Below are 17,938 nucleotides of genomic sequence, written 5' to 3' on the forward strand. Positions count from 1 at the left end.
TTGAGTAATGCTATCGACTCCATACAATCTGCTTTAAGAAACATTTGTATTGAACATAAGGCAGACATCGTGTGCATATGGTGGACAGGCCTGGTATCTTGTTTTTCTTTTGGCAACGCATTGGCAACGAGGAAATTGAGAAATGAATAGGAGTGAACTAGCTATCACATTTTTGTTACTATTTCCCAATATTCAACTGAACATTTCAGCATCATCTCCAGTTCCAACACCATGGCCTGAGCAGTTCCATACTTCCATTCATTATTCTTTTTAAGTACGCCAACTGGTCATCTACAGTTCAACAACCTATGGTATGATTGGCCCAAGGGAAGGAATGTGAACATAATAAAGAAGCAACTAGCGGAGCTTTTGTACAACGTGGAGTGGAATAATGGCACTTCGTTCTATTATACTTTGGATGATAATGGTGAGTGTCAGATTATGCACTTTGAAGTCGGTATCCCTAGGATGGATTTTCTTGATGGTGCAGAGTACCTTGGGGTGGCTCAAGAAACTGATGGGTTCGTGTAATGTGTGGGAGAAGGTAGATTTCATCTGGTACTACGAGGATATTGCTACTCAGAGACCTGTGAGATGGGATTTCTATGATGGTATGCCTGAAGATGGATTTTTTTTCCGACTGTGCGTTGTATGGGATCACTAACTTAAGCCACTTCACATTGGATAGTTAGCTAATTTTGTTTGTGCTTTGGGTGTTCTTCAAGTGCTTTTTATAAAGCATTTCTGCAGGTTCACAGCCACATTGTACATTTCCCCACGTCCCCGTGCTATTTATAAAATTACTCTGCTTATCTTGTCTCTGTTCTTCTCCTATCAACTTGTTCTGTTAACCACCCTTCATTTCCTATCCTATACTGGCCTCAGCATACGCCAGTACAAACATTTAACAGAAACATGGAAAGCTTGTAGAAATACGTATATTAATTTGTGAGACCAAACCCCTCTTTGCAAATTGAAGATCCTAGTGTCCAACATATCTATTATAGCCTAGGAAATATTGATATATATCATCTTCGATCATCTATATATTTAAGCATATGACACTAGTGTCATTAAATGATTAGATGATATGATCTGGTTAGAATCTCTTTGTTGAATTTCAATCTACTTAAGAGTGAGCAAAGTGGAGGTGGAGAACTTTGAGTGCTCTCTCCACTTTTGTGCTTGGAAGATAGTCCCACATTGCCTAGCCACCACTAACCTTGTTAGTGGGTAGTGACTTGGCTATTGCCTAAACTTGTTTTGCTTTTGGAGCAAGTTTCGGATTTCTGTTTCCAGGAGGTTTCCTATTCTGTTTTTAGAAACCGACTGTGACTCTCTATATAACCTGGACTGTGCGTCCAGATCATATATACTTAAAGAAACAGATCTCACACAAGCAAAACCCAAGCTTCTCCTTCTCTTCTTATTGTAAGTCGCCAGAGAGAGTTATTATGCCGTTCTAGAGAGGAGTCTGATTAGTGTAAAACCAGCCTTCTATAACTATGGAATCTTGTGAGGAGAAGACGCCATTGTGGCCTTTCTGCACTAGTGGAAGGGGCGAAATCTTTCCTTAAGGACAGTCTTATCGACGCCTTGAATTGGTTATTCACTGTTCGTCCACTGTTCCATCTATTCTACTCTAGTTGCTGTTTACATACAACTATTCTAACAATCTTAAGGAAAGATTTCTGTAGTAGAACAAAGGAGAGTGTTTTAATACGGCAATCAAATGATAAGTCTTTTACTTTGAGTTATTGTTTGTGTTATTAGGTTATGACTTTAGAAATTTTCTAATTATTTCGTTTTTGTTAAGGAAACCAATTAAAGATTGAATCTTAATTGATCTTTTGTGGTTTATCAAACTCTATATGGTTGTAGACTTTTCTCCTACGTTTGTGGGAGTCAAATCTGTTGGGGAAAACAATACCAATTGATCCCCACTAAGATAGCTTGCTCTTGGACAATCTTCTACTCCAATAAAAAATCTAAATTTTAACTACAACCAACAACCACAACTATAACACCCCGTCTTTTATTTTGCTTTTCCTATAATAATAATAATATTAAGGGTTATTTAGACTTTAGTCCTACTATTAATAGAGAAATTAGGCTTTGGTCCTACTTTTCAAATTTATTAGGCTTTGGTCCTACTTTTTTCCTTGACTGTGAGTCAATATAGTTGACCATGGTCAAGCTGCTTGTTATTTGAAAATGACAAGAATACCCCTCCATGTGCATGTCACGTATTTTTATGATGTCGTATTCGTTTCGCCACGTGTCGATACAGGGTGTGGTAACAGAGAACTAAAAAATCGGACCGTTAATTTGTTGTTGCGCACATCTCGAGGAGTTGGTGAATAAGGAGGGAAAATTCCCACCATTTTTCTCTCTCACTCCACCTGATCGCGTTGTCTGAAACCATTTTTCTCTCTCACTCTCTCTTTCTCTCTCAAGCTAAGCTCTCCTAATTTTTGTCAAAACAGAAACTTTTTACTCTCAAAACTAACATCTCATCGTGGGTTTTTGTTAAAACCAACTCATTAATTCCAAAACATGAGGGAAGTTTTTGTGGTTAGTTCGGGTGGTGTTGATGTGATCTACACTAGCTATTTCTACTGATAGACGAGTTTGCTCTTGAGATTTCTCCCCTTTCTTAACTGTTGCAGACCGTGAACCCTTTTGTTGTGCATTGTAAGTATAAAGCTTTGATTTTTTGTACATGTGATCAAAGACAGAAGGGGATATATGGCAAAAAGAAAAGGAAAGGTGTCCCTGGACAAGAAGAACCAACTGAAGCCCCAGTGCAGTAGTAGCAGCATCAAGAAGCCCCAATGCAGCGGCGGACTAAGGACCAATGAAGCCACTAGTCGCGCAAAGCCAGCCGGCATCAAGAAGCCCCCAGTCAAAGCGACATCAAGGACCAACTGAAAGAGGATCACCAGAAGGAGGTAGAGTAGGGAGAGGAAGAGGAAGAGGATCACTAGAAGGACCAATTGAAAGAGGATTGCATCTTTTGCTACTTTTGTATATCATATGTCAAGTCAGGAAGTGTTTGTTTGTACTTAAGCTAATGGTGTTAGTCTGCTGAAGTGTTGTGTCTGTTTTCTATTTCTCATGGTTTAGGTCAAAGTGTTGTGTCTGTTTCTTATGGTTCAGGTCTGCTGGGATTTCATTTAATTTTGAAATTTAATGTAAGAAAGAACCCCTTGTTTGTACTACCAGTTTATGATTCCCTTTTTATTATGATCATCTTTTTTATGTTCTGTAGATAGGTTGATATGGTTTTGATATTTTATGCTGTTACAACTTACATTTTATTAGAATGGAACAATTAGATCACCCTTACATTGATACAAACATTATAGCCTCACTTAGGGTAGTCAAGAAGATAGTAATACTCACTACCACACACATCACAGTCTAGTACAAGAGTAGTCTTCTTCTCAGTAGGCACCATAGGCTGATTGGAAGCACCATAAAGCATCTGGTGGTTGTGACACCCAATCATGTCACATGAAAGCCACATTTCAATTACTTTGCCCGACTGATCACGACATCTATACAATTTCATAAAGCCTCTGCACTTGACCATGTCTACCCCCCTGTCCATGTTGCATCTCTTATAAAGGTACTCACAATTTGGAGCAGTGTGGCCTTCTTGGTCACACAACTGACATATCTGTGGACAAAAACACAAGTTGGATAAACTTAGATTTTGGTACAGAAAACAAAGTCATCTTTTAGAAATTAAGCCTACTGAACTTCATAAAATTAGAGTTTAGTCCTACTTATATGCCATTACAGTTTAAAAGTTGGTTAGGCTGAAAACTACCTCATCTGACACAAAATATCTTACGGGAGCTCCACCCATTGGATTAGATTGGAGAAAGAAGAGGGGTACCCAAAGAAAAGAAAGAAAGGGTGGCTTACAGGAAGAAGATGACTGTAAGGGTTGAACTCTTATAGTATTTCAGTTCTAACGACTATATTTTTTGGGCCATTGGATTGTAGAGAGGATTTTGACATGTGGCAAATTTTATCAAGTGAGTTTTAGTTGGATTCCAACGGTTATCTACTTATTCTCGTGACATGCACATGGAGGGGTATTCTTGCCATTTTGAAAATACAAACAAATTGAAACAGATTGACCATGGTCAACTATATTGACTCACAGTCAACAAACATAAGTAGGACCAAAGCCTAATAAATTTGAAAAGTAGGACCAAAGCCTAATTTCGCTATTAATAGTATGACTAAAGTCTAAATATCCATAATATTAATAATAATAATAGATAATAGACAATTGATAAAATAGAATATGATAAGTGTTAGTGGAAATAGGAGACGTGGGTTTATGGGATAAACCTTCTTCCCTATTTCGGGGGTTTTGTTTTTAACAGAAAGAAAACAGAATAGGGTTGGTCAAAAAAAAAAAAAAAAACCCAGTGAGAGTTTTAGAAAAAAAGGGAGAGTTTTACTGAAAGAAGAAAAGAAGGTTTTTCTGGTAGTTGGCTGATAATCGGAGAGCGCTACAGGTGAGTAGAGTTTATCTCTCACCACTACTAAAACTAAAAGTTTTGTCTGTTTAGAATTTACAAATTTCATAAACTATGATTTTCGTCTGTTTAGTATTTACAAATTTACTGTCGAGTGTTTCCGACCAGTTTTTATAATTATTTATTTCTGTCAATATCTCTTAGTTTTTATTTGAACTGTTTCGGCTTATTGGGCTGTTGAAGCTCGAAAGAGCGTCAATGGCGGTGCGAGCCCCAATCTAGCATTTGTAGTGTATATCGTCGAACTATTGAACTGTTGAAACTCTTAAGTGATGGTTCATGAGGTGCGAGCCCCAAACCATCATCCTCTCGTTTATACTGTCAATCTGGGATAATGAGGTGGTGTGGGTTTTTGTTATTTGAACTGGGGTATGGTGTTATTGGTTGATTGAAATTGGTGGTTGAACTGTCGGGGGGTTGTCGGGATTGAAACCTGGTGGGGGCTGTCGAAGCTATGAAACAGCCAAACAGTTTTTCGTCTCCTGCCCGAATTGATGGGGGTTGAACTCGTATAGCCGTGGTTAAGATTGGTTTAGGATTGGTTGTTGTTGGGAAGTGTCGGATAGGTGTTTTGACGTTGGGGGGAGGTGCTATTGAAGCTTGAGTGTTTGTTAATGGCGATCGGGGGTTGAGTTGGAAGGTGAGGGGAATCGGGTTATGATGGTATCGGTTGATGGGGGTTTTCATGGGGGTCAAAACCGATAGGATGATGGAGGTGGTCGAGTGGTGGATTAGTGGTGGCTGACGGTGGAGAGGAGCTGCTGGAGAGATGTTGGAGGAAGAGGGGCGACTGTTGGGTCGATTGGGCCTTAGGCGAAACTTGTTGGTTTTGTTTGGGCCTTAACTTGTTTGGTTTTTGGGGCTGGTCCATAGTATTTTAAGTGGATCTTCAAGTTGGGCCAAACCAGTTTATGGGCCGGGTTAAGGCTTCAGTTATTGAACCTGGTCAGCTTAGATAAATCGGTTTGGGACTGGGTGACTGCTGTTGACCCTTGGCAGGTCGACTTTGATCGTTGACCAGAGTTGACTTTGATTGTTGACCAGAGTTGACTTTGACCGTTGACTAGGGTTGACTTTGACCAGTTAACCCAATTTTGACCTTTTAACTCGGATTATGATTTGGGTTATTAGGATAGGTCTAGGGCTATTAACATGCTTGACTTGAGGCTAAGACCGTTATATATACGTGTGTATGTGTATTAACTACTAGGTGATATTTCAGTTTTTATGATATGCAACGTTATGACACTTAGACATTGGTATATTAATAACGCGTAACCAAAAATACATAAATCAAGATATTCCTTCGTTCTCTGAAATAATATATGTAATAAAGTTCAATAATGCGTAAACAAATTTACCGCACTCTTTTTGAACTCTCCACGCCTAAAGTTTTGGAATTTAGTTTTATGACTGTTGATGTCATATGTTAGGTGGGCATTTATTGAATGTGCCATAAATGGCCTGTTAGCGTTATATAGGGGTATTCATTGAATGTGCCATGAATGACCCGGGTATTCATTGAATGTGCCATGAATGACCAGATTCTTTGGACTGCCCTAGAGAGGAACTAAGGTATTCGCCTTGCGGGTTAGTTGTATTATTTGATTATGCGAGTATTTGGGTTTACTTTTGAATACCTAATATAATATCTACGTAGGTTATATAGAAGTTCTAACTTTCTTTTGCAGGAGGGTAAGACTTAATAACATTTTGTGCAGGGACGCGGTCCTACCCTTATCCAAAAGTGGATATCAGTAAGTTTTAATTCAGTTACCTAGTTATAATAACGAGTTATGATAATGAGTTAATAGAATGGAAGTCTTGCTTGGGAAGACACTATGCCGGTTGAAATGACGGAACTACCTGTCTTCCAAGCTGAGAATGATTAAGTTATAGGAAAATATAACGTGATTGTTTGGATAATTAAAGTATGATAATGGTTTTATGTGGTTAGTCTACTCATACCAGCAAATTCCATTTTGCTGACCCATGTTTGCTTTGTTTTGGTAACGTGGGTGTGTTCTTGGGAATATAAGTGGAAGGCGATGGAACCAAAGGCGTGATTTGGATTCTTGCCCGGAGCAACCGGAGGTTATTTTATTAGGTCTGATCTTTTGGAAGTATTTAATAACGTAGTTTTCTTTTCATATGACATGAAAATACGATGTTGAAGACCTGTTATTCTTAGAGTGGTTTGATGTTTTATTGGGACGGAAGATAAACTTTTTATAAAGTAATAAAGAGAATTTTTGGAGATTATTTTTGTTATTAAGATTCTTTATGATGTGGGTTTTAGGTTTTGACATGTGTTGTATCCACCCCGTCATAGCCTGGGTTTTTAGACAATTGAATCGAGTGATGTTTGATATATTTATATTTCAAATATTCATTTTTTTTAATTGTTTAGAAATTTGGGCTGTGACAACAACCTAACATAATTCCCACTAGATCATCGTCTACTAGTGCGGCAATATCTCGACTTGTGTTTCTGTTCCTCTTTACCCTGTCTTCATGTACATAGTTATTCTTCTCATCGCTCTTCAGTGTTTTACACTCATACCTAAAGTGACCCTTGGTGACACAATAGTAACATTGTCTCTCTACCTTAGAAGTTCTTCTGTCATCACCTTTAGAATGAGATGGTTTTCTGCTCTTAGCTCCCCCCCCCCGTTTCTCTGTGACAAGGATCTTTGAGTGAGAGGAGCTGCTTTATGAACCTCTTCTTGTCCAACAATGCCCCGGTAGCCATCTCTATGGAAATGATTCCATCATTAGCGGCTTCGTTAAGAGAAACTGCTAACGTCTCCCAATTGTCAGGTAGAGAGTTTAATAGGAACAAAGCCTCAACTTCGTCACCTATATTAATCTTCGTCAAGTGCAACTGATTGATGGTATTCTGCACTTCATTAAGATGCTTAGACATTGAAGAACCTTCTTTGTACTTCGTATTAGCAAACTTCTTAATGAGCAATACCTTGTTTCTAGCCGACTTCCTCTCATAGAGGTCTTCGAGTTTTTCCCACAAGCCAAAAGCGGTAGTCTCTTAGGATACATGGTGGAAGACACTGTCATTAATCCACTTTCAAATGTACCCAATTGCTTTTCTGTCAAGCTTGCTCCACTCATTCTCGATAGGTTGTGCCAAGTCCTTGCAATAGAGCAAGTCTTCCATCTTGGCTTTTCAAATAGTGTAGCTCTATTCAGACTAGTCATGCGAGTGTTTACAGAATGGTCCATCTCTACAAGCTATTTAAACTCAAACCTCCTCTCAGAAATTTCATCAAACACTTTCTGGGTAAGATTTGGATAACAATTTTGTTGGGCTTAATCTAACCTGGCTCTGATACCACTTATTGGGGAAAACAATACCAATCGATCCCCACTAAGATAGCTTGTACTTGGACAATCTACTACTCCAATAAAAAATCTAATCTTTCACTATAACCAACAACCACAATCCTAATCTATGGATATAACTATCACAGACAAGCAATAGAAATATAAAGCAAGTAAAACATACCACAACACAAAGATATACTGTGGTTCGGCCAATGATGCCTACTCCCACAAGAGCTAATCCTTTTATAAGTATGGGAAAGAAGATTATAATCACTCCTCTTAAGTCTCTCCACTTTACTAGATCACTCCTCTCTCCTTACAAGCTTTTATCTTTGCAAGTGTATTCGCTCAGATAATGGGGGTGAGTACATTGGGCCGTTTGAAGAGTATTGCAAGAGTCATGAGATTTGTCATGAGCAGACCATTTTCAAGACTCCGCAACACAATGGGATAGCCGAGAGGATGAACCGGACCATTGTAGAGAGGATGAGATGCATGTTGTCTCACTTTAAGTTACCTAGAAGTTACTGGGTAGAAATAATGCGCACAGCCGTACATGTGATTAACCTATCGCCTTCGAAGCCTCTTAATAGTGATTATCTAGAGAGAGTATGGTTAGGTAGAGATGTTGATTATGGATACTTGAGGGTATTTGGGTGTAGGGAATTTATTCATATTCCCAAGGATGAGAGATCCAAGCTTAATGACAAAGCTAAGCAGTGCATTTTTCTAGGTTATGGGGATGAGAAGTTTGGCTACAAACTTTATGATCCGATTAACAAGAAGGTAATCCGAAGTCGAGATGTTGTGTTCTTGGAAGAGCAAACCATAGCAGACTTTGAAGATGGTGAGAAGCTAGAAGCTTTCACTAATGATCTTGTTGATTCATAACCAGAATTTCCTACTGTGGAACATGCAGAAGGCATTGAGAATACAGAGAACCATGAGTTTGAAGCCCATGATGATGTACTTATTACTCATGATGGGATAGAACCTATTGATATAGAAGATGCAGATGAAGTGCATAAACCACCACCTGAACAAGCAGAAGTGCATCCTCCTGAGGCACAAAAAAATGGGGCAAAGAGGTCTGAGAGAGAGAAAGACAAGCTTCAACCAGCTATCCACCACATACGCATGTTTTACTATCTGATGGTGAAGAACCTATGTACTATTAAGATGCTCTTGAAGGTATAGATAAAGAGAAGTGGTTGAAGGCCATGCATGATGAGATGTATTCTTTGCATAAGAATCACACTTATGACTTAGTTGAGAAATCAAAAGGAAGAAAAGTTCTCAAGAATAAGTGGATTTACAAAGTCAAGCATAAGGAGAATAATCCACATCCAAGGCACAAAGCTCGCCTTGTTGTGAAGGGATTCGGTCAAAGAAAAGGTATTGACTTTGATGAAATTTTCTCTCTTGTAGTTAAGATGACTTCTATCAGGGTGGTATTGGGTTTGACTGCAAGTATGAACCTAGAGGTTGAGCAACTAGATGTCAAGACAACTTTTCTTCATAGAGACCTTGAAGAAGATGTCTACATGGACCAGCCAGAGGGGTTTGAGGTCAAAGGCAAGGAACACCCAGTATGCAAGCTGATAAAGAGTTTGTATGGGTTGAAGCAGGCACCGAGACAATAGTACATAAAGTTTGATTCCTTTATGGTGAAGCATGGCTATATGAAGTCCGCTTCCGATCATTGTGTGTTTGTTCATAAATTTCTATATGGGGATTTCATAATGCTTTTGTTGTATGTGGATGATATGTTGATAGTTGGCCAGAATATCAACAAGATATCCAAGCTGAAGAAAGCTTGATGTATGCAATAATGGTGTGTACAAGACTGGATATTGCTTTCGCCGTTGGTGTTGTAAGCCATTTTCTGTCAAATCCGAGTAAAGAGCATTGGGAAGGTGTTAAGTGGATATTGAGATATCTCAAGGGCACTTCCAAAGCATGTTTGTGTTTTGGTGGAAGTAAGACCTTGCTTAAAGGCTACACTTATACAGACATGGCAAGTGATGTTAACTCTATGAAGTCCACCTCCAGTTATCTATTTACTTTTGCCGGGGGAGCAGTTTCTTGGCAATCTAAGTTGCAAAAGTGTGTTGCCCTCTCTACTATAGAAGTCGAGTATATTGCAGCCACTGAGTGTTGCAAAGAGATGCTATGGATGAAGAGGTTCTTCGATGAACTAGGGCTAAATCAGAAACAATTTGTAGTTCTATGTGACAGTCAGAGCGCCATCCATTTGAGCACGAATCTGAGTTTTCATTCTAGATCCAAGCACATACATGTACGTTATTATTGGATTAGAGAAGTTCTTGAAGACAAGCAATTGTGCATTGAGAAGATCCATACCGACAAGAACGGGTCGGATATGATGACCAAAGTTTTACCGAAAGGTAAGTTTGCTATTTGTTGTGCTACCGCTGGAATGGTAGCACACTCTTCCTGTTGATTTGGGAATGCGTGGAGGTATCCCCCCTCATGGTTTCAGGAGGGGGAGATTGTTGGGGTCCCTCACCATGTGATGGAACGACCTCATAAGATCGGGTGGAAGAAGCTTGATCGGTCTGATGACATCAGTTGAAGATTTGCTCCTGGAATTTGGGGGTTCAAACGATCTGTGCACATCGATTGAAATTTTTCTCTTGGAATTTCAGCCTTTGAACGATGTGGCCATATAGAATGGCAAGGTATCAGCCCGATGTTACCACATAGTTTGGGAGCTGATATTTTGATGCCACCGCATAGTTTGGAATTGAAATTTCACAGATGCACTGAAATTTCAGAACACTATAAAACCAAGTTAGGTTTTTGTGTGGAGAAAGGTCTTGAATATAAACCCAATTTTGAGAGCAATCAAAATTGAGAGAAAACCCTTGCAAAGAGAAAAACTTATAAGGAGAGATGAGTATTCTAGTAAGGTGGAGAGACTTGAGAGGAGTGATTGTAATCTTTATTCCCATACTTATAAAAAGATTATCTCTTGTGGAAGTAGGCATCATTGGCCGAACCACGGTACATCTTTGTGTTGTGGTATGCTTTTTTTTTTGTTTTGAATTGGTTACGGGGTTGAGGCAGACCCCTACCTGTTGATTAAATTTCAAAGAGTTACATATACCTCCCTAAGAGTATGATCATTAGAGGGAGAATCCTTACTACAATGATAATAGGCTAGCTTGAAGCCTTACAATCATGAGAAACTCATGAACATAACCCACTCGGGTACATACACAAAGACTTAACAACATAAAAAACAACATCTAATGTCTGTCACCAAACAAAAGTTTATCCCTTAAGACCGGGTGATCATTCCTTAGGTGTTTCTGTACGTGCTCGAAGTCATAGAAAAAGGTCCCACATTCACTACAAGCGTATGTTAGACCAAGAGTATCATCCAAAATTTTCTTGATATATCCATCAAGATTTTTACCTTTATATCTTACCTTGGAAGCTTGCTTAATCATAGCTAAGATAGGACTAATTTCACCAGCTAAGCGCCCCCTGACCACACAAGGAGAGGGTTTCTTGGTAGTTCTCTTTGACTTTACCATAGTCCATTCCTCATCAGCTCGAGTTTCCTTCTGTACTCTCGACCTTGTACAAGGTGGAGAGATAGGTTGTGCTTTATATCTCGTCTGCTGTTCCATGGGAGCATAAGACTGCTTACTAATCAAGAGGTTTTGAGAATCATTTGTACCTACAGCAGCATCCACATGTACTGTAGTAGTATCCACTTGAACCACAACATCCAAGTCTACACTATAAATTTCAAAATTCATGTGTACAAGAGCAACATCTTGATGAGGTGGCTCATCCTCATGCTGCTCAACTTGTACCTCAACATGTTGTTGGCTATCAGCTACCACAATTGGAGTCACCTCACAATCCCCATCTCCACGATTAATTTCCCGAGTACAAATTAGAGTTTTGTCTTCGGGGAGTAGTTGAGTGTCAGCAATCTCACCTTCCTCGTGTTCTGCATTTTCTTCTGGCTAAATTACATTCTCTTGGACCTCAGTACTACCTCTCGGCACTGCCATGACGTGGGTTTCCTCACTCACATGGGTCTGTCCATCTGTAACCGGGATGACAGAAGAGGATGGATCCAAATCTATAGTGGTAACACCTTGTGCATTGGTATTTTTCTTTGGTGTCCATCTTTGCTTTAAAGGTTGCTTCTTTCTGTGTTGTGGATTTTGTTACACTTTTCCCTTCTCTTTTTCAGTTGAGACTCCTTGCTGAAAGGGACATTTAGCATCATCATGGCTAAAAATATTGCATTTTTTGCATTGTGCTGGTATCCAGTTGTACTCTAATACTATATCAACATTAACACCCTTGCCCAACTCCATAGTTGTTGAACTAGGAAAGGAGAAATCAGTGTTCACAACAATATATGCTCTTGCGTAGCTCAACCTCTCCCTCTTGGATGTAGCATCGTCCATACATATTGGGTCTCCAAGTATGCTGGTCACAAATTCAATCCCACTCTTAGTCCATAGTTGCTTAGGTATATCCATTTTCACCCACACTGGTAAGCTCTAATTTTGCTTTTATGCTATTCTACAGCTTCAGACCATGGTCTAACAACGAAGACTCTACCAGTTATGAAAAGAGACCCCAGTTCAAGCACATGTTACTGGTCTTCTTCATTGAAGAACTTAAAATAGAATAAGTTTTTGTCTGCAACCATGTCGAAACTTCTTTTTATTTTCCATTGTTTGGTAAGTATATCTTTAACAAGAGGATAATGAAGCCTCTTCTCCACAAAGAACCCAATAACATACTCCTTCCAGAGAGAAACCCCTTGTTCCATAATTTTAGGTGGAACAACAGCAACACCATTACTAAATACATGATATACCTTGTCAAGGATAGGTTAGAGTTTTGAGTTCTTACTCAAGTTGAAGAGTGAAGACCATGCTCTACCTCCACTAGCAGAAGCGATACTTGCAGAACCATTGGAAGGGTTTGCAGAAGAAAAAGTCGCTATATCCATCGTCCCCGAATGAATTCTTTGAATGTCTGGTGGATCTGTATGCTCACCACCCTCCATGATGCAATACCGTGGGAGTCACCTAATCATGAAGTTGCTTGTTCTAATCTGTTGTGGTATGTTTTACTTGCTTTATATTTATATTGTTTGTTTGTGATAGTTATATCCATAGATTAGGATTGTGGTTGTTGGTTGTAGTGAAAGATTAGATTTTTGATTGGAGTAGTAGATTGTCCAAGTATAAGCTATCTTAGTGGGGATCGATTGGTATCATTTTCCCCAACAAAATTTGAGATTTCTATCAAGAAAAATATTAAAGTTCGTATTTTTGACAGTTGCGCCACTCGTTACTGAAATTGCTATAACTTTAAGCTCCAAGCTCAGTTTTGCAATCCACTTCTTGTGTTGGATAGCTGATTTAAAGAGATTTCTATTGGTATAAGGCTTGATACCCAATTCATCCTAAGCTAGTTCAGTGTTACAGTTCTTTTGAATTGTGTTCAGGAAGGAGGAAAATATGGTAATCCGGTTTTTCAATCGGTTAGGTATCGTATTCTTTCACTCTTTGCAATTCTTTTGGTTTGATTATATGATGATATTCTTTCCTTGAATTGCATGCTAGTTTTTATTCATAGGAGGGAAATCTCTAAGCTTAAACTTTTTTAATAACCTAGTCAACAAATTATACGTGTTTAAACTAAGATATTAATTGGTTTGACTAGAAGTAGTTTGATATTAATTTTTCTTTGTACATATGTAGATGTATATAGATGGTCTAAGAGAGACCTGAAGATAGTTAATATTAACCACACTCAAATCTTGGATAGTAATTATAATATATTCAATGTATAATTGCTTACCTCTATTGAGTGTACGTGTTGTTAGATGATGGTTATAATTGTAATGTTGTGAAAATACATATTAGATGAAATAACTTATAGCTTATATCTAATATAACATATGTTAAGGTTTTATAGCATGCTAGCTTTGGATATTACTAATCGTGGATTTACTTTGAACTTGATGATAGTTTATTGGTAAATTTTTTCTAGTTGAAGACAATAATAGGTTGAACCATTAGATGTTGTGGTAGTACTTGAGGTCGTATTGATAGGGTATTCTATCTTACTTGAGCTCATGTAAGAAGAGGAGGTGGAGTCCTCAGTTGTTTTGCATATTTAGTGACTAGATTTGCTTAATATCGTATACCTTTTGTTATGAGGGGTACAGTTAAAGTTTATTTTTCCTGACCTATGATATAATATTAATTAACTATGTTTTTTATGAATGCATTATTTAACATTGGCACGAAGCTTAACCATGTCATATATATTTTTAAGTAATGAGCATCGTTGTCTACGAGAGGAAACAATATGGAAAACAATTAATATTCTCCTAAACCTAATTTAGTCAAGGAGATGTAAGGTTATGGATTGTAATATTAGACAATATCCTCTAGTGACTATTTTAGATAAGGAGATGTAACGCTTGTAGATTGTTTTATTAGGCATTATCCTCCTATGACTATGAATAAATAGCCAAGATGATGTACAAATGCGTGGATTGTCTCACTATGTAAGTTAGAATGTTGAATGATGAAAAGAAGAATGATAATGATATTATCTTGGATAAAACCTTTTTCATCTAATTCTTCTATTCTTTAAAATTCATTAGAATCATTTGTGAATTTTCTTTCATATAGATAGCATAAACATAATATAACTATATTTAATATGATCCATAATCATAGACTTGAGTAAAGTATATTCTTGTCATAAGAGTGCATATTATTGTTGTTGTTTCTTTTAGTGTTTATGGTATAATGTGTTTTGCATGTAAGTTTGATAATGTTAAGTAACCATTGAACTATGGGTGGTTGTGACCTATATGTATGACACTATTTTATCATAGTTTACCTCATAAGATAACTAGAAAGATATCGACCTACAAAGTATGGAAATGTCTTGTGCCTATCCAAAAATGTTTCAAAATGTGTGTGTGTGTGTGTGTGTGTGTGTGTGGGGTGCCTATTGCCAAGGCTATTGTGAATGTATCTAAATATATATATATATATATATATATATATATATATATATATATTTTTTTTTTTTGAGACCTAGAACTATCTAATAGATGTTTATTGGTTAAACTTATAATAGTGATACTTGTTTTAAGTTGTCATGAGTGATAACAATCTTGTAGATGCCACACTATTATTGAATGTCTTATATGCTAATTTTATTTGAGGTTGTACTTTCTGTGAAATTGGCATAGAGTGGGTGAATGTTTATAATGAACTATATAAGAGAATCCCATAATTTCTAAACAAGAAATTTGGAAGACTATCTGTGAGTATATCTACCAGTCACGGTGATGACGTTTATATGTTTCTTGAGGAAGATTCATTGACCTATAAAGAAGTTGTCTGTCTATGAGAAGTGTATTCAACTCCTCTAAACTGGACTCTTGATTTACACAAATCATTAAGGGGAGGTAGTTAATCTACCTATTGGGGGATCTATAGGTTGAATTGGATATTCTAGAGAAAACTAAAATGTGAGTTGTATTGCAAAATACAAGGCTAATAATAATAGCCAAGGGGTTTCACTCAGAGAAAATATTTATACTATTTTAGAACCTTGCTCATATAACTAGAATTTCTTCTTCAGAATTCTAAAGACTCTAGTTGAGTAGTTGTGAGGAACTACAATACCAAGTAGTACCAGGTGATGAACTTAAGGTATACAATTTAGTTAAATCTTTCTATGAGATGATTTAAGCGCCTATAAATGACATGAGCAATTCAACAATATATTGGTGTAGTATGGATGTCAAAGTACCGTTGTTGATATAGATGTGTAATTTCTTTAGAGTAAAGCAAGACATATGTGTTAATCTCTCCTTGTTTAGAAATGATAGTTCGTTATGTTGTTAAACTCATTTATGTAATTGCTATATTTAGTTGTCAAGATGTTGACGTTTGAATATGGTTGAAGCCCACAACTTACCTTAAACCAGACTGGTCGGATGGTATAGGAAAATTTCGGGCACTACAGATTTGAATGACTGGTGAATATAGGAATTATAACTCATGTTGGTCTCATTATGCTGTTTTAGCACTTAGTAGAAATATTTTCATTGAAAAGTATGGGTATTACGTTAGTAAGACAATGTCAACACTTCTTGTGGCAGATATCCATCTTATGAAAAATAATCTACTTGTGTTTTCTCATACTAAATATGTCAATATCATTGGTAGCCTATTGTACTTGGACGATTATATATGTGAGACATGACATTGCTTACATTAATGACATACTGAGTTGATAACCCATTGTTATTATAAAGAACATTGGATGTATATTGTTAGATTATCCAAGTACTATAGCGGAGCCATTGATTATAGACTTATGTTTAGTAGATTTCCATCATTGTTGGAAGAGTAATGTGTTATAAACTGGATCCAGTAGTGTTTATGTGTTTACCCTTGGTGGAAATTGAGTGTCTTGGATATCATTCAAGCTAATCGCCTTAGAAAAAGCATGTGATGATGCTAAGATGGTTAGCAACCTCTTGGCAAATCTTCCCATTGGCTCTAAACAGCCTCTTGATGTGTATATGCTTTGCAACTGTCTCATTGCAATAGCTAAAACATAAAGAAATATGTGTAATGGGAAAAGTATTCATATAGGTTTGAGATATAACTTAGTCAAGCAGTTGCTAGATATTATATTAGGTCGGATTTAGTTTGGCCACATGTCTGACTGCACCACTTATTTGGAGGCAAATAGTTATACGTCGAGGGGGTTGGGACTTATGCCCATATATAGGGCGATACTGACAGCAACTCTACCTATGTGATTGGAGATCCCATGAAGTAGGTTCAAAGGAAAAACCAAGTCACTTCGTCGTCCTGCAGTACTATCGTCTTATTTTTTTATGAGATGTCCTACCCTATGGAGAGATGGTACTATAGTATACATTGTATAACTAGAATTGCAGTGAGTAAGGATGAGTTCTTTAACTCTTATTGGATTCCATAGCCCATATTTTAATGAGGTGATGTATTTAAATTGCAATGTACACCTGATGGAAATCTACCTATGTAAATGTAGAACTAGGTCGGTTCTTAGTGGTGAAGTTGATTCAAAGATTTTTTAATCTACTGCTTTCACGTGAGAAAAGACATGTTACCCTATGACTGGTTCAAGCTCAAAAGGCACCAGTATCTTAGGCATTGCAATTTCTTTTCTCTCTGACATTTCGTAAACCCTTTCTTTTGTAATATCCTATTCCAAAATAGTGGGGGATTGTTAGAATCTCTTTGTTGTATTTCAATCTACTTAAGAGTGAGCAAAGTGGAGGTGGAGAACTTTGAGTGTTCTCTCCACTTTTGAGCTTGGAAGATAGTCCCACATTGCCTAGCCACCACTAACCTTGTTAGTGGGTAGTGGCTTGGCTATTGCCTAAACTTATTTTGCCTTTGGAGCAAGTTTCGGATTTCTATTTCCAGGAGGTTTCCTATTTTGTTTCTGGAAACCGATTGTGACTCTCTATATAACCTGGACTGTACGTCTAGATCATATATACTGAAAGAAACAGATCTCACACAAACAAAACCCAAGCTTCTCCTTCAGCCACCAGAGAGAGTTATTACGCCGTTCCAGAGAGAAGTCTGATTAGTGCAAAACCAGCCTTCTGTAACTATTGAATCCTGTGAGGAGAAGACGCCACTGTAGCCTTTCTACAACAGTGGAAAGGGCGAAATCTTTCCTTAAAGAGAGTCTTATCGACGCCTTGGTTGTTCACTGTTTGTCTATTGTTCCTTCTGTTCTACTATAGTTGCTGTTTACATACAACTATTCTAACAGACATCTCACAGGAATATCTACTCGAGTTATGACATATGAGATTGGCGCTGTGCTCGAGGACTCACAAGTGTAGGCTCCTACTTACTGTTTCAACCAATAAGAGGAGAGAAATATTTGTATGAAAACCGGCATTCAGCAATAAATGTAGCAGTCGAATT

The 17,938-nt window shown here is 37.6% G+C and overlaps 1 pseudogene; it reads left to right on the forward strand.

The window, feature by feature from the left end:
* Nucleotides 1–17,922, forward strand: LOC147511854 (uncharacterized protein At4g14100 pseudogene; annotated as a pseudogene).
* Nucleotides 17,923–17,938: the final 16 nt, after the last annotated feature.

This window comes from Coptis chinensis, chromosome 3, assembly GCF_015680905.1.
Source record: "Coptis chinensis isolate HL-2020 chromosome 3, ASM1568090v1, whole genome shotgun sequence".
In the NCBI taxonomy this organism is placed as follows: Eukaryota; Viridiplantae; Streptophyta; class Magnoliopsida; order Ranunculales; family Ranunculaceae; genus Coptis; species Coptis chinensis.